Consider the following 22,442-nt stretch of genomic DNA (forward strand, 5'->3'; position numbering starts at 1 on the left):
AGCTCACAACCAACTCTATTCCCATTAGTGAGAGTCAAATGCCCTCTTTGGGCCTCTGAGAGTACTGAACACATATTTTACAGAACATACACAAAAACAAGCACACAACCCAAACACATAAAATGCAAATAAAATATTTTAATTACAAAAACATACAGCACAGAAAAAAACATTACAGGGTTTGAAAGAGTTTCAGGAAAAGATACAATAAACAATATTTTTGTTAATAAGGAATATTTCAAGAATTTACCAGTAAATCTAATAAAACCAACAAAATTAAGCAATTTGAGATCTATAACATGCTATACAAACAACAGTAGAACAAATATTCTTCTCATATGTACTAGAATCAATTACTTTATGTGTAATTGAAGTAACAAATACAAACTTAATAGATAAAAGTTCAATAATTATCAATTTACATGTAAATACCTGAAATATTTATGACAAAAGAAGCATGAGTAGGTATTTGAATATAACACAAAATGCAGCTGATTCATGTCAATGTAAGTTTTACTATAACTATAAATGATAACAGTATTAGAATAGGAGCCTTATGATATGTCTTATTTCAACTTCTGAAAATCAGCTATAATAGCCACCAAAACTGTACCATTATATACATGCATGAGAAAATAGATGAATAAACACAGGCTGAGCAAACAGATACAAAAGCTGGTAAGGGATGTAAATGAACAAACTGAAGATATGCAAAACATCTTAGAGAAATCTCAGAGATGATGTGTTAAATTTTAGAAAGCCCAGATGAAAGCTATTTAGTGTGTCTGTTATCTTTTATGTTCTTGGAAAGGATGGAATGATCTTTATAGATAATACATTGGTGATTCCTACGTGTTTAGAACTGAGTTGCATTGTGAATATATTTAGCTTCATCAGGGATGTTTGTAAAGCTTCTATTGTCTCATGAACAGTGGTGATAGCTTTAGCAGCTATAAAGAAATTGAGTTTTCAAAATCTTATCACGAAGAAAGATCATTGTTTTCAGATGATACTATAAAAACATCCCTGAAGTAAGACTCTGATTAAAAACAACCATTGAATTCTGACTGGTTGTATTTTACTAGATAATTTATTAGAGATAAATTACTATACATATTAGATTATATGGTATTGGGTAACAGTTCTTCTGTAAATTTTACCAATCTTATAGTAATGGAGAAAATTTATTTAGTAACTGAATTAGGTTGAAAATGTCAATTTTAGTATTGCTGTCTAAAATAGTGTCCTAAAATAGTGTCTCAAGGTCAGGTTTTGTTCTTGTTTTTTTAGAACAAAATGTATGAAAATGCAAGTAGTTCAGAATTTTATTATCATATTCAATAAGAAATTATAAGCATTTTCACATATAAACACACATATATACATAGATACAGTTAGATAAATAAGTGATAAATAGATAGCTGGATAGATGGGTAGATAGATAAAGATGATAGAAGATAGATGATAGATAGATAGATAGATAGATAGATAGATAGATAGATAGATAGATGATAGATAGATAGATAGATAGATAGATAGATAGATAGATAGATAGATAGATCTGTTGCCCAATAAATTTAAGATATAGCATTTTGGACAGAAATAGCTCACACACAAGTAAAAATCAATTTATGTTTGTAAGTCTGTATAAAAAACATAGCAATTTCTTTTACTATTAATTTCACCAAATTTAACTATTCATAAGTCTATCTGCCAATGCAATACATACCGAATTTATGTGTGCATTTATATACATGGCAAACATTCAGTAATATATGTCGGAATTTGAAAGCTCTTTTTATTAGTCATCCTCCATAACACTTTCTTCCCAGTATCTATTTCAAAAAATCATGACCATCTTGTGAGAGTTTGTGGAAGTTGGTATAATAAAGGATTCTGGGTGGGCTGTAGAGAAGGCTAAGTAGTTAAGAGTACTCAATGCTATTGCAAAGGAGTAGAGTTGTGTTCTTAGCACCAGGTAATGCACAGTATCTAATTCCAGCTCCTAGGTATCTGGCCTATGTGGGTACCAGCCATGACATACACAGACGTACACATAAATGAAAATAAAAAAAAAGAAATAATGTTTGAGTTCTATGAGTGTAGAATTAGACATGAAAACATCTACAGTATTGCCATAAATGCTGGTTCCACTGCCAGTGGCCCCACAGACTGCCCCAGCCATACAACTGTCACCTGTTTTCAGAGTCTAGTTTGGTCCTATGATGGTTACCCTGCTGTCAGTCTGAAGTCAGTGAGCTACCATCAGCTCAGGTAAGCTGCTTCAGTGGGTTTCCCCATTAAGATCTCTGTCACTTTGTTCATATTATCGCTCCTCCCTCTTTACAACTGAATTTTGTGAGCTCAGTCCAGTGCTTCCCTGTGGATCTCTGCATCTGCTTTCATTAGTTCCTGGTTGAAGCTTCTATTATGAAAATTAAGATAGCCATAAATCTGATTACAGGGGAAGCCTTAAACACATGGGCACAGGAAACCACTTCCTTAAATATAACACCAGTAGCACATACACTAAGAGCAACAATAAATAAATGGGACCTCCTGAAACTGAGAAGCTTCTGTAAGGCAATGGACACAGTCAATAAGACAAAACAGCAACTGAATGAATGGGAAAATATCTTCACCAACCCCACATCAGACAGAGGACTGATCTCCAAAATATATATAAAAAAATCAAGAAACTAGACATCAAAATACGAAATAGTTCAATTTAAAAATGGTGTACAGCTCTAAATAGAGAATTCCCAAAAGAAGAATCTCAAATGCCTGAAAGACACTTAAGGAAATGCTCAACATCCTTAGCCATCAAGAAAATCAAAATGACTTTGAGACACCATCTTTCACCAGTCAGAATGCTAAGATCAAAAACACCAATGATAACTTATGCTGGAGACGATGTGGAGGCAGGGGAATACTCATCTGTTGCTGGTAGGAATTCAAAATTGTACAACACTTTGGAAATAAGTATTTCTCTAAAAAGTGGAAATCAATCTACCTCAAGACCCAGCAATACCACGCTTTGACATATACCCAAAGGATGTTTAATAATACTACGAGAAGACTTTTCAACTATTTTCACAGCATTATTGCAATAACCAGAATCTGGAAACTACCTAGATGCCCCTCTACTCAAGAATAGATAAAGAAAATATGGTACACTTACTCAATGCAGTAATACTGACTGGTTAAAAACAATGACATCTGAAATTTGCATACAAATAGAACTAGAAAAAACCCATCCTGAGTGAGGTAACCCAGATGCACAAAGACAAACACGGTATGTACTCACTCATAAGAGGATATTAGCATAAAGCATATGATAAACAGCCTATAGTCCACAATGCCTGAGTAACAAGGAGACCCCTAAGAGAAACATACATAGATCCCCCTAGAAAGAGGAAATAGACAAGATCTAAGAAAGTTGGGAGCCTGTGGGAGAACTGACAGGGAGGAGGAAGGAAGATGGGGAGAGGAGACGGGAACATGAAGGAACAGGATGGTTGAGAATGGGAGAATGATAGGGATGAAAATCAAGGAAAGAGATATCTTGATTGAGGGAACAATTACAGGACTAGCAAGAAACCTGCCATTAACTTTTCCCAGGAATCACAAAGAGGACCCTAGAGAAGAGCCTAAGCAATAGTGGAGAGTGTGCCTGAACTGGCAAGTCCAAAAAAATCCAAGACCTCAATATAAATCCAGGCACACTGAACTTCATAGAAGCGAAAATGGGACCTAGACTTGGAACTATCTTTTGCAAGTGAAAAATTTCATAATGCCTTCGGGATGCTTGGATGAGAGGAGAATTTGCCATAACATCTGTTCACTGTAAAAAAATGAAATCAGTGTAATGATTTTATATTATGCAATTACAGCATTTATTATATTGTGAAAGGAGGATTTTGACCAATTAAACCACAAAAATAGAAAATAATCATTGCATTTCTTTTTGTTTTCTAAATGAACAGATGTAAAAGAAAGAAGGATTCTATATGAGAGTAAAAGACAAACAAATCCACACATAGGGCTACCTCAGACACTGTAAAAACTATCATAGCAGGCAGAGAAAGTGATGTCAAAGACAAATCAATATATTTATAAACATCATTTTTTTAAATTTGTTTATTTATTAATGATTTCTGCCTGTTTCCCCCCTCCCCCGCCTCTCATTTCCCTCCCCCTCCCCCAATCAAGTCCCCCTCCCTCATCAGCCCGAAGAGCAATCAGGGTTCCAAGGACCACCCACCTCCATCCAGGTCTAGTAAGGTGAGCATCCAAACTGCCTAGGCTCCCACAAAGCCTGTACGTGCAGTAGGATCAAAAACCCATTCTTGAGTTCTCAGTAGTCCTCATTGTTTGCTATGTTCAGCAAGTCCGGTTTTATCCCATGCTTTTTCAGGCCCAGGCCTGCTAGCCTTGGTGAGTTCCCAATAGAATATCCTCATTGTCTCAGTGTGTGGGTGCACCCCTCACGGTCCTGAGTTCCTTGCTCGTGCTCTCTCTCCTTCTGCTCCTGATTTGGACCTTGAGATTTCAGTCCGGTGCTCCAATGTGGGTCTCTGTCTCTGTCTCCTTTCATCGCCTGATGAAGGTTAATATTCAGGAGGATGCCTATATGTTTTTCTTTGGATTCACCTTCTTATTTAGCTTCTCTAGGATGGCTAATTATAGGCTCAATGTCCTTTATTTATGGCTAGAAACCAAATATGAGTGAGTACCTATAAAACCAAATGACTTAAGCCTCTAAAAGTTCAAGATATTTTCCTTAACATATTTTTCACAATATCAAGCAGTTGAGTTGTAGTTGAGACAACAGCAAACAATGGGCATCCATTTTTATACCGAAGAGATATTTTTTATCTCCTTTATATTTGTTTTTTAGTGCAAATTAATGTGATGTTCTTTTCTGAGGGCACAACCTAAGAACCATGGTGGTGTGGAGCAGAACAAGGGAAGAACTATCAATACACACACTTCATAAGATGCATATCAGAAATATAAATGGGAGGTGTTAGGTTGGGAGCATGAGAGTTAACTGGGATTTCAAAGGCACTTTTTTCAAGTTACACAAAGTAACCTGATTTGCTTTTATTTACATGATTACACAATTATTTTCATGTACAATTACAGTGCTACACAGAGACAAAGATATCATATGCCACATGTGGAGAATTTCAATATCCTTTTACTTATGTAGTTCTCAGTTTGCACCAGTACAATTAAGATTAGACACCTAGGATAAGGACTCTTTCATAGAATCTGAGTTTGATTTCCAGCAGGCTTACTACAGCTTGCAATTTCAGCTAAATGGAATTTGGTGACCTCTGGTGGTCTCTATGAGATATTATATGGTTATATGGTCTTGCGCGCGTGCACACACACACACACACACACACACACACACACACACACACACACCAACACACCAGAGAGAAAATTAGGTGGTGAACATCTTTAATCTCAGCATCCAGGAGGTAGAGACAAGGCAGATCTCAGAATTCAAGGCCAGTCTTATATACAAAGTGAATTCCAGGACAGCCAGGGCCACACAGAAAAACCAAAAGTTAAAATAAATTAATAATTAATTAATTATGTGAAAATAAAATAAAATTTAATTAATTAAGTTCTCCATAAACTCAGTCATTTAATCTCCTACTGATAGTTCGTCTATTTTCTCCATATTGCTTCTTGTATTTGATAATAGCATTCTTTTGATTTCAGTATCTTTAATGTCTGTTGAGTATCTTTAATACCTATGAACTAATATTCTATTATAATCTCATTTTTAATTACCTAATAGCTATTAATATTATCTTTTAATTGTCTTATTTTCTATTAATAAGTCCATCTTTCATCTAAAATGGTGGGTATTGTGTCTCTATGCATTTGTGTGTTTTGAGTTTTGAATGTAACCGAGTTTCTTCTGATTCCCAACTCATCTTCTACAACCCACTTAATTCTCTGCAGATTTAAAATATAGGACCAAAAGACATATCTTATTTCAGCTAATTCACAAAGTAATATGCTAGGCATAAAAATATATTCCAAAATCATAGAAACCAAGTTCTCATTAATAGTCTAAGTTTTTAGAGAATTGGTCAAGCATAAGAGCACAGAACTCCCTTAAATGAACAGAATTTGCACAGTCTGCAAACTCAAAAACATGCAGGATGAAATCTTCTTTGAAGTCTGATGTTGTGAATTATGCACAGTTGCAAAGAGGCCTTCATCTCCGATGCCAACTTCTGAATTCCAGCTTCCATGGAAGCAACAACATTAATGTCTTAATCTCAAAATGTGAATAAGACATCTTCCCTTTGACTATATCAAATTAACATAAAACCTTCAAAGATGCATCTTTTCAGAAGAATATATTTTACATTATTTTGATCCAATTTAAATTTTTGAAGTTTGATTTTTTATTAAAATATATGATGTGCTTAATGTTACCTATGTCCATCAAATAAGGTATGTTTCACCATTGTTTTATAAGCTATTGTATGGAAGTCAGTTTCCCAAGTCTGGTTAGTGATATTGCTTCAATTGTCATGTATTTGTTTTGTTTTCATGCCTTCATTTGTATTTTTCTATTACTGATGAGCCATGAAGATGCATCTGACCTTGTATATTCATCACCCCTACTTAGAGTCCTATGAAATTTTCATATCCTATTCTGTAGTAGTATTGCTGAGTCTAAATGCATTGAATACCCTTTTGTTGAGTTAGCATTTTATGTATGTCTTTTTAATGCAACTTTTGAATTATATAACCATTTTGTTTCAAAATCTTATGATATAAAAGTTGACATTGGGCTCATGATTTCCATTCTGTTTATTTATTCATTTCTAGTTACTTAAACTTTCTTTATTTTAAGTGGGATAGATATAGTTATAGATTTAGATATAGTTATAGAGATAGAGAGATGAAAGAAAGATAGATAGATATAGATATTCTTGTTAATATGGTTATATTTTATTCTATCACTTACAATCTGTCTCCTTTCCCTCCTAAAAACATGATGCTTGATTTAATTTCAAAGTGAATTATTCCAATTCCCCACATACTTTTTCAGTCCCTTGAATTTTTAAAACAGAGGTTCACAATTCTTGACATTCTAAAATGAATAAAGGCATAAAATGTACTAAAGTTGAGATCAGAAGTATAATTAGCAGAGGTTTTTGAAATTATTTAACCTTCGTCTTCCTTCTAGTATTCAATTTTCTTTGAAGCTGTCAAATCTTTAATCTATAAGTATTAGATCCAACCCTATTACAGTGGATATGCAGTCTCTGTAAATACATTTATTTGCTCTGACAGATTAATGTGCATGTCATAAAATAGTGACTTCAAGTTTGTAAGTATATTTTCCTAAGATATGGATGAATAAACATATTTCATAACCACTAGTTGGTTAGAAAATTCTGCATGTAAAATTCTAAAACTAAGGATTATAGTTTTCTGGAAAAATCTGTTCAACTTCAACCTTTTCTCATTTTAAGAACTGCCCTGATTTGTTTTTTTCTTTCTTCAACTTGATATAAGCTAGAGTCACTCAAGAAAATTAAGCTCAATTAAGAATATGCCTACTCCCTCAAATATGAACCTTAAGGTTTCCTGCAAGAGAGTCTGTAGGGCATTTTCTTAATTGACAATTGATGGGGAAGGGCCCAGCTAACAGGATGTGGTACCACACTGGAAAGGTGGTCTTGGGCGGTAGGAGAGAGCAGGTTGAGAAAGTCATGGAAAGCAGTAAGTGTTGGCACTCCACACTCTTTGCTTCGGTTCCTTCCGTGACTTCCCCTCATGATGGACAGTGAGCTATAAGCAAAATAAAACTTTCCCCTCAAAATTGTTTCTGGCCATCACAATAATAATAAGTACCTAAAAATAAGACATAGACCTTAAAAAAACACATAAAACATTGCATTGGACACAGAACTGAAATCATCTGGGAAGAAAATTTCCAACTCCATGGAGCAGACACATCAACCTAGCTAGATTTTTACTTTATCAACAGGATCTCCACAACCAAAATAGTACAGATCTTCAAAGGAGATGTGACTTAATGTTTATACATGAAATTCTCAGGTCTGTGGGTTTTGGTATCTGAAGGAGACCATGGAAAATAGAAGCCTTGTGTATACAGACGTGAATAGTAGATTCTATCCCGCAGGCCATGGTAGAAAGGTGCCTACAGTGACTAATGAGGCAGCCTAGTCTTTGACCAAACCATTAAACCCTCCTCCACCTTAGAAAAGTGTGTGGGCACGAAGTTGACTGTAACAAAAGATTTTGATCTTTAAATTGAGAAATAAAGATGCACATGTTTATATTCATATTCAGGAAGAAACAGAAAAGCACAGAAAAACAACACATGGAAAGAAGTGTTACCAATAATGCAGCAGGAAAAAATACAGTAAAATTCTGGACAGTTGATCATGAAAATATAGAATGTAATATAATATATCCAACTGCAGATGCAATGTGGCCAACATTTTCTAGTATTTCTGTAAACTTCTCCATCATGATGGATGTACATTGAGCTGGAAGCCAAATTATACCTTTTCCCCATTAAGTGTCTTTAGTCAGTGTAGTTGGTATGTTTTACACTTTGCGGGTCTACCACCAAACTCCCAAATAAACGCACATAGATTTTTCTTCTTTGTGAATATCCTGTCTTAGCTTAGCTTGTTTCTAACCAGCTTTTCTAACTGAAACTATCCCATTTCTCTTTAATAACATTTTGCTTCTGGATTTTTTTTTTTACGTTTCTTTATTCTATACATTGTTCTTTCCCTTTTACTCCATGGCTGGCTGTTTGGCTGGGTGACTGGCCCCTGCCATCCTCCTCTAAAAAGTCATTCATTTTAGGAACTGAATCAGAAAAGAATAAAACTGAGGCAAATGTAAAAGTTATTGAGCTATAATATTACTTACACTTTTGAAATTTGATGTTTCCTGAGAAGGATAAAAGAATGCATAGAATTTTGAATAACTAGAAGTTATAGTCAGAAACTTTGTTTAGATGACTTTGGTTTTTGTTGTTTTAAATCTTTCAACCTTTCAAAATGAACAAAATGACCTTACCCAGTGAATAAATATGGCACAGGTTTTCACAAGATTTATGTTAGAAGCTAATGGATTTGTCACTACAGCTGGCATTAGCTTCACTGATGCTTTAATCCACACCAATATCTTCAAGATCATTCTAAAGAAAACTTGATATTAAAGCTTAGGTCTAATATTCTAAGTGTTTAAACATATATATATATATATATATATATATATATATATATAAAATGAAATATGACTCTAGCTTTTAAATATATGATTAAGCTTGCTTTATATGTCCATTTTATCAAACTCACAAATTCTATATAGACATATATATATATGTATTATATATATATATATATATATATATATATATATATATATATATATGCACAGATATGTCTTTAATATGCTTAGCTCTCCATTTTTTCCGTCTCAGATTTATTTGTTCAAACAGAACCACGTCACCTGACTTATGTAAACAGTAGCCCAGGGTAATTGGATTCTGCTCTTCACTCTGGCAATAGAAGTATTGTCTCTGTAGCATGTGGCACACTAGAAAATAAGAAGAAGTTACATCTTATAACTATGATAGCGTCTTGGTTTGAGACTTGGTCTTTATCTTTGGTGTCTGACTAAGATCTTTGGGAATGTGGATGAAAGAATATTTCTGTGTGGTTACATACATGCTAAGTGTTCTTGGCACTAGTGCTCTTGCAGAATTTTTTCTAACTTAGGATTCACCACAACTTTGATGGCCTTGTTGCCTTCATCCATGGCCTTTGTGCTATCATTCTAAATATTCTTCAGGAAATTCTTTTTTTGTTTTTTGGCACCATGCATCTTTCTTGTGAACTTGGAATCTGACTCTAAAGTGTATGATGCATTTGTGATCTGAGTTTTGGGTCCCAATTCTATGTTGTTGCCAATACTGGTCATGTGTCAGGTGATTCTTGGAATTGGAGAGATCTGGCTATGAAGCAACCTGCAGAAGGAAGACATTTTTGTTACTGTATATTTTTGCTATAGCACATGGTGTTAGTTGAGAGAAAGATATTCTCTCCTTTTTCACTTGAGAGGTGTTGTACTTCCTATTCTTCAAAATCAGGTACATAAAAACCTCTAATTATATGGATAAATTATTTTGTTTTAACTGATAAGATTTTATATCATAAATTATTTTCGTTCTATGAGTAAAGCTGTTATAACACAATTTATGTTTGTACCTGACAAACATTTTTGGAGTACTTTTGACTTAGAAGGCTATGTTGGTGACAGCTGAAGGGCAATGTTCTACCAACTGAGGAGATTGCATACGCATCTTCTGGGAAGAAAAAGTAATAAATTCAAAAGAGAATAAGCAACTCATGATAATTCATATATGTCTATTCCAAAAAACATCTCTCATATAACATGTAAAATGGCAATAAAGTCGTGGGATTTTTACTCTGAATGAATCAAAGAAAAGCCTTTCTCAATCAAGAGTAAGTAAACAAATATCTGAAAATATTTTATTGTGAGATATATCTGAGTCTTCATTGTTATTTACAATTCAATCATATTTATGATTTAATACCTCTCATTGTTTTGTTTGCTGCTGTGATTAAAAATAAGCAACAATCCTACCCACATCCTGACAAATAGCAGTTTGGGGACAATGGGTTATAACAATTGAAACTCTAAGCTACAGTTCTTCCTAGGACGGGGAAGGAGTATGTGTGAATGTGATTGAAAACACACATGAAACATAACAGACATGTAGATGTCAGAAGGCAAGTGACAGGACTTGACTGGCTGGACAGGGAGCTTTTGTAGATTCTCTTATTACCATACCCCATCTTCACAAGCAAGCCAAGGATTATGGATATATGAACTAATTCTGTTTTGTGTGGACTATGGGTATCAGAACTCGGAATGTAAGGCTTGCACAGGAAGTATTTTTACCCAACAGTCCTCCCTTTGTACTGCTTTTGATGTCATATTTACATTAGCAAAAATTCATCCATTTAAGACATAAAAATGATTACTGTTAATTATCAACAATACAAAAACACGTGTAGTTGATTTTGAAGTTTTGAAAAGAAGGTTTGGTGGGGAGAGGGAGGGAAGATTGGGCTGAGTTAGGGAATACTTGGAGAGAAGAACATTGGAGGGATGATTTGGAAACCTAAAGCAGTGGAAACTGTTTAAAATATTAGAAGGAAATTGAAATTAAATCTCCTAATAATGGGAGTAAATAAGTCTAAACTGGCCATTTCTTGTCACAAAACGAGGTGCCCCAGTACTGGGACTACACTTCATTCAATTGTGTTGTTAACCAAAAGGGTCTCATGGAAATCCCCAAAATACCTATGCTGTCTGTACAAAATGACAACTGTGTACCATTGCTGAGGATAAGCACATACAAATCATTGAACATGGAGAAGTCAAACTGATGCCCTCATGCAGCTTTTGTCAGTATAATTTAGTGTATTGGATATGGGGAGCTACTCTGCAGGCTACTAAAAAGAAATATAAACAACAACCCACCTATAAAATCTTCGACCCACAATCTGTCCTGCCTGCAAGATATGCTAGGACATTAGTGGCATAAAACTTGTGAGACTAACCAACCCGTATCTGATTTGACTTTGGACCATTCCATGAGATGGAACTCAGGCTAGGTACTGAATGATTGACCAAAAACAAGAGACTGGATAACCAGGATAAAACCAAATATTACTGGTTTTTGTCAGGAGCCATTTCCCCCCAAAATTGGCAGAGCCTATCCCACACCCAATTATCTGTTAATAGAGAGCTATCTGTTAGTGGAACCCACCCCACACTCCAACTATCTAGGGAACTAGGAGTGTCAACTTGCGACTTCCTGACCGGGGAATCCTGACCTGACCGATCCTGGCCAACGACCTCGCTACCGGCTGGAACCACCGCTGCAAGATTCCTTCCTGCCCATGCCCCTGCCCCTCAAATTCCTCATCCAGGGGCTATATAAGCTGTAACCATGTCTCTAATAAATGGAGGCTCTAACAAACCTAGCATGGCCTTCTTCCTCTCTCCTGCCCATGTCTTTCAGACAACGCCTCTCAGGGACCCTGGAATTAGTGACCTGCCAGGCGGGTTACAACCCTAGACTGAGTGACCGGCCAAGGCGGCTACAGGTTTTGAAAAAAAAGGTAGTGATAAAATTGACTCCTAATGATATTCGGTTATACTCATAGATTAGTGCCTTATATGGTCATCATCAAAACCAACTTCCTTCTGCAGCAGACGAGAGTAGATGCAAAGACATATAATCAGACATTACATGGGTAGAGCGTTCCTGGAACACACAGCTCTAAATGGGATGTGTCCATCAAATCCCTCTGCTCAGAGCTTGAAGCACTACCCATGACCCCTAGAAAGAAAAGCAGAAAGAATGTAAGAGCCAGAGAGAATGGAGAATACCAGAAGAACAACTCCCCCTGAATCAACCAAGGAAGGCTCATATAAACTCACAGATACAGAAGCAGCAAACATAGGCCTATTTGGCTCTGCACCAAGATGTCTGCATATATATTATATGTTTCAGCTTACTGTTACTATGGGACTCCTGAAATGTGAATTAGTGGATCTGTGATTCTTGTACTTGCCCTTGGGGATCCCTTCCTTCTGTTGAGTTGCCTTGCACAGCCTTGTTGTGATTAGGGTTTTTTTTTTGTCTTATTATATTTTATTTTGTCTTATTTGTTTATTATCTTCTGAAAGCATGTTCTTTTCTACTGAGAAACAAAAATGAATGGATCCAAAATAGAAGAGTAGAGAGAGAAATAACAGAAATCAGAACATATTGCATGAGAAAAGAATCTACTTTCAACAAAAGGAAATAAAAAGAAATACTAATCAATTACTAAGGGATTTTAAATTGGTTAGAGTTCAGAATAGTTGCAGATGTTATGAATTGTTCAGTAAATTTATATAAGTTCTTGAATAAAGAGTGTTTAGTAATTTCATACAGATAAAAAAACAGAACATTGTGAAAACATTTCCTGTCATTAAAGTTGGTATTTTATGACATGTTGACTCTTAAAGAAGTAATTAGCATTTGATTTATTACTGTTCACATGCTTATCTTTCAATGAGAAAGATGTGTATTAGTCTGCTGTGTGCTATTTCATTTTAGAACACTGACTTTAATTAGGGTTGCTAGTACAAGCATGAGTAGGGAGTTACTGAATAAAATTGTACACACACCATGGCAAACATTGCCTGCAGTAGCTTCTCAGGATGAAATGATACACCATTGGAATCTCTCATGCATGATGGAAACTTACAGGACCCAATCTTCTGCAAATTCTGTCCAGGTATCCCTTGCTGCGGTGTACCTATGAGTGCAAAGACTGTGGGTTTTAGAAAACAGTGTTTCACTCCTCTCCATCTTCTCATTCTTGCGTTCTTCTTGCCCTTCTTTATTGGTGTTTTCTGGGCCTTAAAGGGGGAAGATGTATGTATGTTTTTAATACTCATAGATTTATATCTATAAACCAACTTTCAAAATGTTTCAATGACTATCAAGCTAAATAGAAAAGAAAGTCATATTCAAAATTTTAGCTTGCATTGAGATTTTAAAATCATTTAAAGAAATTTATCTTCTAGAAATATCTAGCAGATTTAATAATATAAGATTAATATGTCAAACACAAAGCAAATTAACTATGAAAATGTTAATATTTCAAATAATAGTACATTGTAAAATAGTGATAAAATACAATAAACAATAACCTGGGGCTGGAGGGATGGCTCAGAAATTAAGAGTACTTTCTGTTCTTCCAGAGAATCTAAGTTCAAATCCCACACTCACATCAGATGGTTCAGAACAATTTTAAGGACAAATCAAGGGAATCCGAAAGCCTCTCTTCACCTTTCTGGGCACATGCATATATGTGGTACATATTCAGGCATAGAGCAAGAAAAAATATTCACAAAAAATCAATAAACAAATTTTAAAAATCAATTAAGAATCTAGACAAAACACATTCCTGCAATCACTAACACTCAGAAATTATAAAATTACCACCAGGTAGTTTTCAAAATTTTATTTTTAAAGTAAATAACTTTAAAAAGGCTAACCAGGTTCTGGCTATTACAAACAATGCTTCTATGAACATAGTTGAGCATATACTTTTGTTGTATGATAGGACCTCTCTTGGGTATATTCCCAAGAGTGGTATTGCTGGGTCCAGGGGTAGGTTGATCCCGAATTTCCTGAGAATGGAAGAATGGATGAAGAAAGTATGGAATATATACATATTAGAGTACTACTCAGAAGTAAAAAACAAGGACTTCTTGAATTTTGCATACAAAAGAATGGAAATAGAAAACACTATCCTGAGTGAGGTAAGCCAGACCCCAAAGGAGGAACATGGGATGTACTCACTCATATTTGGTTTCTAGCCATAAATAAAGGACAATGAGCTTATAATTCACAATCCTAGAGAAGCTAAATAAGAAGGTGAATCCAAAGACAAACATATAGGCATCCTCCTGAATATTAACCTTCATCAGGCGATGAAAGGAGACAGAGACAGAGACCCACATTGGAGCACCGGACTGAAACCCCAAGGTCCAAATCAGGAGCAGATGGAGAGAAAGCACGAGCAAGGAACTCAGGACCGCGAGGGGTACACCCACACACTGAGACAATGGGTATGTTCTATTGGGAACTCACCAAGGCCAGCTGGCCTGGATCTGAAAAAGCCTGGGATAAAACCAGACTCGCTGAACATAGCGGACAATGAGGACTACTGAGAACTCAAGAACAATGGCAATGGGTTTCTGATCCTACTGCACATACTGGCTTTGTGGGAGCCTAGGCAGTTTGGATGCTCACCTTACTAGACCTGGATGGAGGTGGGTGGTCCTTGGTCAGGGAACCCTGATTGCTCTTCGGGCTGATGAGGGAGGGGGACTTGATTGGGGGAGGGGGAGGAAAGTGGGAGGCGGTGGCAGGGAGGAGGCAGAAATCCTTAATAAATAAATAAATTTTAAAAAAATAAAATTAAAAATATGTAAAAAAATATAAAAAAATAAAAGAAACGAAAAGCAAAAAATAAAAAGGTTAACCAGAAGTATCTGCATGTTGTAAATGGCTCTAAATCCCACCACATGAACTTGGTGAATATTAGACACTGATATTTATATCCTCACATCTAGATGATCATTTACTCTCTAGGAAATTTTGTGACACCAAAAGAAGAATGGGCAATAACATTTTTAAAATAAATACTCCACAGATTTTAAAGAAACCTATTCTTTACTTTCTGATCAAAGTGACCCAATAGAATTCCAAAGTAATAAAAATGTCTCATATACTTTCTTTTAAAAAGGTATGTTCATTTTAAGTAAAGCAGTAGAAGAGTTGAGAAAACCTAATAAACACACAATTCACTTCAAGGTGTCTTGATTATTTATAGGCTCGAATAGCAAGGGGGTTTCTGAATTCATGATACCTACACAAAGAATATTTGTGCCATAAATTAACTTCAGTAATGCCTTTTGAAAATACAGCTTAGACGTAGATATTTCCAGTGACTTTCTATGCAAAGCCTAATTGCCTGTAGACAAAGGGCTTCCTAGTATTAAAAATATAAATGTGACCTCTTTTTATATTTTCCTTCAACTCAGTCTTATAGCATCAAAGTGAGCTTTTAAATTTTATTACACATAGATTATATTGAGATGTTGTTTTTTTTTTTGCTGTAATTCCAAGGAATTAAATGCATATAGTTGTTTATTTAATATACACCAAATGATAAAGGTAGAGAGAAAACACGTTAATAGTGTTTATAAAGAATAGACTGATATTCAAACCCATTGTTACCAGTTAGTTAAAGTCTGACATTATCTATGATGAAGACCAGTTCATCTTGAAGACAAATTCAGCTGTTCAGAGTGGTGAGCAATAGATTATATTTTATTTTATGGTGAATAGGTGAACAAGATGTCAATGAATTAATAAGCAATTAGAATATTATATATAAATGCAATTCTGTGAATAAAAGTGAATTATAAATTTACCATTTTCTTCATGATTAAGGAGCTCTATATAACCATTGATAAAGAAGTAAAAATAATGAATCTTTTCTTTATAAACTGATATTGCACATAAAGACTTCAATGTGGAAAGCAAATTTCAATTTTATTCACCAAAGCTACTGAAAAAGAAAAGCCTATTTTATCCAAGGTCACCATAGAATTTAGAATGGTTAATATTTTTTTAATAGTGACACAGTGTTGAAGAGTTAAGCATCTTGTTCTTATGGGTTTTTTAGTCTCCCCTTAGTTCCAATACATGTGCATTTCCTGTTTTTTGATTGAATGCTATGGTCCTTTCTTGTAGACCTTCTCCATAAATAATTTGTAAGGTGATGTGGGATTCCCCTTTGTATGTTATGAATGTTTTATTACCATTAGTTATTAAAGAAGCTGTTTCAGCCAATGGTTTAGTAGAGTAAAGTCAGTTGGGAAATCTGAACAGAGATATAGAGAGAAAGTAGGTGGAGTCAAAGGGACACCATATAGTTGCCAAAGGAGAAAGATGCCAGATGCCAGCCCAAACCTTACCCGTAGGCAACAACATAATGTGATTCACAGGTTAATAAAATTGGGTTAATTTAAGATTTAAGAGTTAGCTAGAAATGTGCATAAGCTATTAGACAAACAGTTTTATAATTAATGTAGTTTCTATGTTATTAATCAGGTCTTTGCAGTTGGGAAATAAACAAGCAGTCTCCCTCTACAAAATGGCACACCAATGTGGGAAAACTACATCTGCAGAAAACCTGAGAGAATTTGGAAAGAAAATCTAGACACAAAGAACAGAGGTTAGTGCAGCTTCTTGGTAGCCACTTTTTTTCAGATGGGCTCTATTTGCTGGTGGCAAACAGGGGCATCATGGCTCCTTTATGAGATGTATTCCAGACTCATCATTAGCAATGAAGGCTGATCAGCTTTTTTAGGGGTGGTCTTCTGGTTTGTGATGGCATGAAAAGCTCTGGCTTTTTCAGGAGATCTGGCTACAGAACATTTGAATGGAGTTAGTGAGCAGAGTGCTATAGGTTGATTGATGGCAAAATAGACCCACTACATCCCTGGAGCTGATGTAGAGAAGAACATGACTCACAGAGCTGGCAGTAACATATCTCTGCCATGTTGTATTGAGCAGAGCCAAAAGGCAAAGCAGCCATATTCCTAGCCATGCCTGCTTAGCATTAAAAAAGGCACTCCTGGTCAGAAAACAATTACATATATGCAATTCCAATGGGGGAAAACCTCTGAATGGGTCACAGTGTGTTTAAAATATGTATGTAGGCTTGGAAGAAAGAAAAAGAAGTATAAACAGTTATAAAAAGAAACAGTTTTGAAAGATAAAGCAAGGTCTTTAAAGAGACAGAGTACAGACAGTCATAGATTAAAACAGTAAAGATAATAAAATAAATACTACGAAGTAATAGAGTAAAAATAAGCACATAAAGATGAAAAATGAAAGTCTGGATTACGTATATTATTGTGTTTTATCTGAATTTGTTGACTGTGAATCAGCTAAGTACAGAAAGACATCCATTTTATGGGCTGATAAGCTAAACAAACATATAATTTAAAGGTATCTTTACTTCAAAATTTGGGTCTAAGGAAACGTTGCTTTGGAAAAGATGTTCTCCTTTTGTTTCTACAGAGAATAGAAAGATGTGGATTACTTACCAGCTAATAGGATTTGATCAAACAAAACCCACTGAAGAAATGGTCCAGATGGTCTAACATCCATGACAGCTTCAGGATTGCTGAATAAGATGGACCTATCACACAGGATACCCCTTGAAAAACCTGATTAACAGAAAGGCTAATCAGCAGGAAGTCATTTAGAGAACAATACCTAAATTTCCTAAACGATTGTTGATAAATGTTTGTTTATATACATTTAAAGAAGGATATGCTGTAGAGATGAATATTTTGCATTGGTATGGATCTCAATTTATTGATACAAATTTAAGGTCAATTTTGTTATATGTATATTTCTGCTCTTGATTAAGGTATTGTTTTGTATAGTTTATTTAAAATGTAATGTATAATTAAGAAATACAGGTTAATAGATAGTCATTCATAATAGTCAAACTTATAGACATGTTAGTTATATTTTCTAGATTTACAGGGATGTATTTCAGATGGATAGGTATTCTTCAAGTATTTCAAAGACTAACAGAATATGGCGTTTAAAATGTTTCAAGAATTTAGGACTTTTCATGACAAAGAAACTCATCTGCTCCTGGCAGCACCAATCTATTTTAAGGGAATGGTGGGCATCAAAGAGGCTCCTTATGGAGTTTATTAGCCATTTAGGAAAGACACTGCTCTTGCCAGGATGGCTTGATTGTACATTATATAAACTGGACATGTAGGACCCACATAAAAATGACTGATGAACTATCCTAAAAGTGAGATAGTCTTTTAGTGTTCCTGCTTCATGAAAGAACTGCCAGGCATTTTGAAGAATATAGAAGAAAGCATCTAATGAACTTTGCCATTACAAGGCAAAACAGATCTTCAAATTTCTTGCTTCATTGAAAAGTCTACCAGATAGTGTAGGGCTACAGGCTGAACATGGATGCCCCAACATTACAGAAGAATGTTGGGTGACTGTCCAAACAGTGAGATTTCTCTATCAATTCTAGAGTTTTTGAAGTTGCTTACAACATACTTCCTGTTTATTTAGCTAATATATCCTTCTGGAGTCTTTGATACAGTTGAAGACAGATAATTATAGTTTTCCTTAGTTGTGCTAAAAGATACAGTAGATATAGATATTGTAACTGTAATTCTTGCGTGATACATGTTTTTGTTATATGTAATTTTACCATGTTAAATTTAAAACCTTCCTTTTTATTTATACAGAAGAGATGAGATGATGCAGGATTCCCCTTTGTATGTTATGAATGTTTTATTACCATTGGTTATTAAAGAAGCTGTTTCAGTCAATGGCTTAGTGGGGTAAAACCAGGTGGGAAATCTGAACAGAGATATAGAGGGAAAGTAGGTGGAGTCAGAGAGCCACTAGGTAGCTGCTGAAGGAGAAAGGTGCCAGCTGCCAGCCAAAATCTTTCCAGAAGGTTACAGCCTCGTAGTGATTCACAGAATAATAGAAATGGGTTAATTTAAGAAGTAAAAGTTTACTAGAAATATGCATAAGCTATTGGCCAAACAATGTTGTAATTAATATAATTTTTATGCTACTATTTGGATCTGGGCAGCTGGGAAATGAATGAGCAGTCTCCATCTACAGTAAGGCATTGCTTTATATTTTAGGTGCCCATATTTTCCTTTGCTTTTGTACTCTGCAGCTTTTATTTCTCTTTAAAAGATAAATTTGGTCAATATAAAATTTTGTAATAATAATAAAAGAATGAAAAACATTAATAGGATTAATAATGTCTTGAAATATTGAGCAGAGATATAGAAGCCTGCATTTTAAGGGATGCAATCTCTTCTATCAGCAATGTAGTGCTTGAAGGAGTGCCTGTGAAGGAAGGTTTCTAAATCTCAGCATGGAAGTTTGATAGTTGTGCTAATTTCTGTGTAAAATTTCTGAGAATTGGAATCAGTAATCGAGGATGCAGATACGTCAGTGAAATAATTCAATCCTCACATGGTGTGCCTTTCTATTACTTGGAAAAAGAGTAGCTTAATAGAGTTTTCAAAGAAAATATTTAATTGAAAATAAATACATGAAATGATTGTTAGCACAGCATCACCAAGCAAATACAAAGAACGTCACAATAAGACAACATTTGAATGTATGTGTATATGTACATATATGTGTATAAATACATATGTGTGTGTGTTAGTAAATGACTGAAATTGACATTTAAAAATGCCAGCAAAGGTATGAAGAAAAAGAACCATTGCACATGCTTGATGGGGAAGTGGAATGTTAGTTCTGAAAAACTAAGATATGCCATGCAACCCAGAAGCTCCACTTCTGCTATATATTTGCAATTTAAATCAGTCTTTCAAAGATCACTGCATCTCTATTACCTTTATGCACAAAGACCAAAATATCGAGATATGAAAACAATGCATCCATTTCTAGATATCTTAAAAAATAGAAAATTATTCATCTATACTAAGAAAAGCAGATGTTTCATTGTTCCACATAAATAAACCAGGAGAGCCATTTTCTAGTGAAATAAGTCAATGGAAAAATAGACGTGATCTCATTTTCATATAAACATATAACTAAACTAAAACTTAACTAAGCATTATTTTGTCTTGAACACTGATAATGTCATGCTGTTATCAATAAACAAGCAACATTTTAATTTTAGTAGGCTTTATGTTTAGGATAATCTTAAATAATTCCTATTATATATACCTTACATTAGTATATCATAAATACCACAGTCAATAAAACTATGAATTATTACCTCAAATCTATATTTTTATATCCTTAACCATAGTTAATGTCACTTTCTGTTCTAGCACATAATTTAGAATACCATGTTGCCATTAGGTACCAGGTCTTCTTATGAAACTCATGGTTGCAACGATGATTCAGACAGTCCTCGATTTTTGATGTCTTTCATAGATTTTAGATGTACTTGCTGGGTAATTTGTAGATGTTCCCTTATTAGTATTATTGCATGCTTTTAAGCAGATGTTTAACATGGGATAGTTGATGAAGATCATAGAGAAAAGATGTCATTTTATTTCTTTTGGTTTTTTTTTTTGTGACAGGGTTTCTCTGTGGCTTTGGAGCCTGTTCTGGACCTAGCTCTTATAGACAAGGCTGGTCTTGAACCCACAGAGATCCTCCTGCCTCTGTCTCCCAAATGCTGGGATTAAAGGCTTGTGCCATGACTGCCTCATGAAAAGATATCATCTTTTTTTTAATTTTAAAAATCTTTATTTCACCAACAATAAAGTACCAAACAAACAAACCAGCAGAAACTCCAGCTCGCCAGTCAGCAGATATGCTCATCAACAGTTTTCTTTTTAACTCCTGGAAATGTACATGATGATCAAAACAAATGCAAAAACAAACAAACAAACAGTAAGGAGTTGGGACATGGCTAGTAAAGCTAACCATTGACTCAGTTGAGTCCGTAGACAGATTTGGAAATGCTCACATTGCCGAAGAAAAAATATCTACACTTACAGTCAACCACTTCAAATCATTACCACTGACTCGCACCCACTTTAGGATCCATGAGTTCTGCTACCTAAACATTCCCTTGCCTCTCTAAATGTTATGTACATTTAGAGAGGCAAGGGAATGTTTAGATAAAAGATATCATTTTAAATATGATTAAATTGTGGATTCAAGACACTGTGCATATTAACTTGATCATCTGTCTATAGTAGCATATTTAATTTTAGCCTCCACAAAAACCTCTTTCCTTGTTGTGTTTTATAAAAGCAAATCCTGACCCCCAGTTAAGAGTTATGTAGCAAAGAATAGCACCTGTCCTCATAATAATTAAGTAGGTTTGTGAACCATTTGGTCTTTCTTTTGCAGTAGATACTCTTGCCTTCTCCAACCACTGACTTGTTCAATAATACATTTATAACAATGAGTACTATGGGATCTGCAGGGTTATTTGTTGGTTTATTTGTTTGTTTGGCATTTGTATTATAAAACAACACCAACCACTTGGTTACTTTATTTGTTCCATTTTCTACAACTCAGGACACTTACACGGACACTTAAACTGGCATAGTCTGCTTCATGGAGTACACCCGATGCAAATTGTTTTCAATACCTTTTATATGCACTCACATTAAAAGATATTTTCAATTTATCACTTTTATTTTTCTTCACTCACATTAGAAATTTATTCATGGAAATCTACTTCTATTCTTGAAAAATATTGGTGAACTGAGTTATGAATGCTAGGTGTGTTCGTTGCTATTGAAGAATTGATGCCAGTCCTTCTAAACTAGAGATGTCAGAACTCTAGGTGGTGTTTATTTGTACAATACACAATCTGTAAACACAACTGTATGCAAACATATATTATAACATATAGTAACTATATTAACTACAAGTGAACACTGATAGCTCCATCTGAAATCTATGAGCACACAGATCTTTCTAACCTCCTCTGCTCACTTATCTACAACATCCCACTCCATTAGGAAACAGGCTGCCTTTCATCATCTGACATTTGTTGATTCAAACGATGAGTACTGATATATATATATATATATATATATATATATATATATATATTTAGCTGTAAACTCACTATAGTAAACACCACAACTAAGACCACTCTGTTCGTATACAATTCGTTTTACATTTACTTTTGTAACATCCACTAACTTCTGACATAATTTGGTCA

This window comes from Microtus pennsylvanicus, chromosome 8, assembly GCF_037038515.1.
Source record: "Microtus pennsylvanicus isolate mMicPen1 chromosome 8, mMicPen1.hap1, whole genome shotgun sequence".
In the NCBI taxonomy this organism is placed as follows: Eukaryota; Metazoa; Chordata; class Mammalia; order Rodentia; family Cricetidae; genus Microtus; species Microtus pennsylvanicus.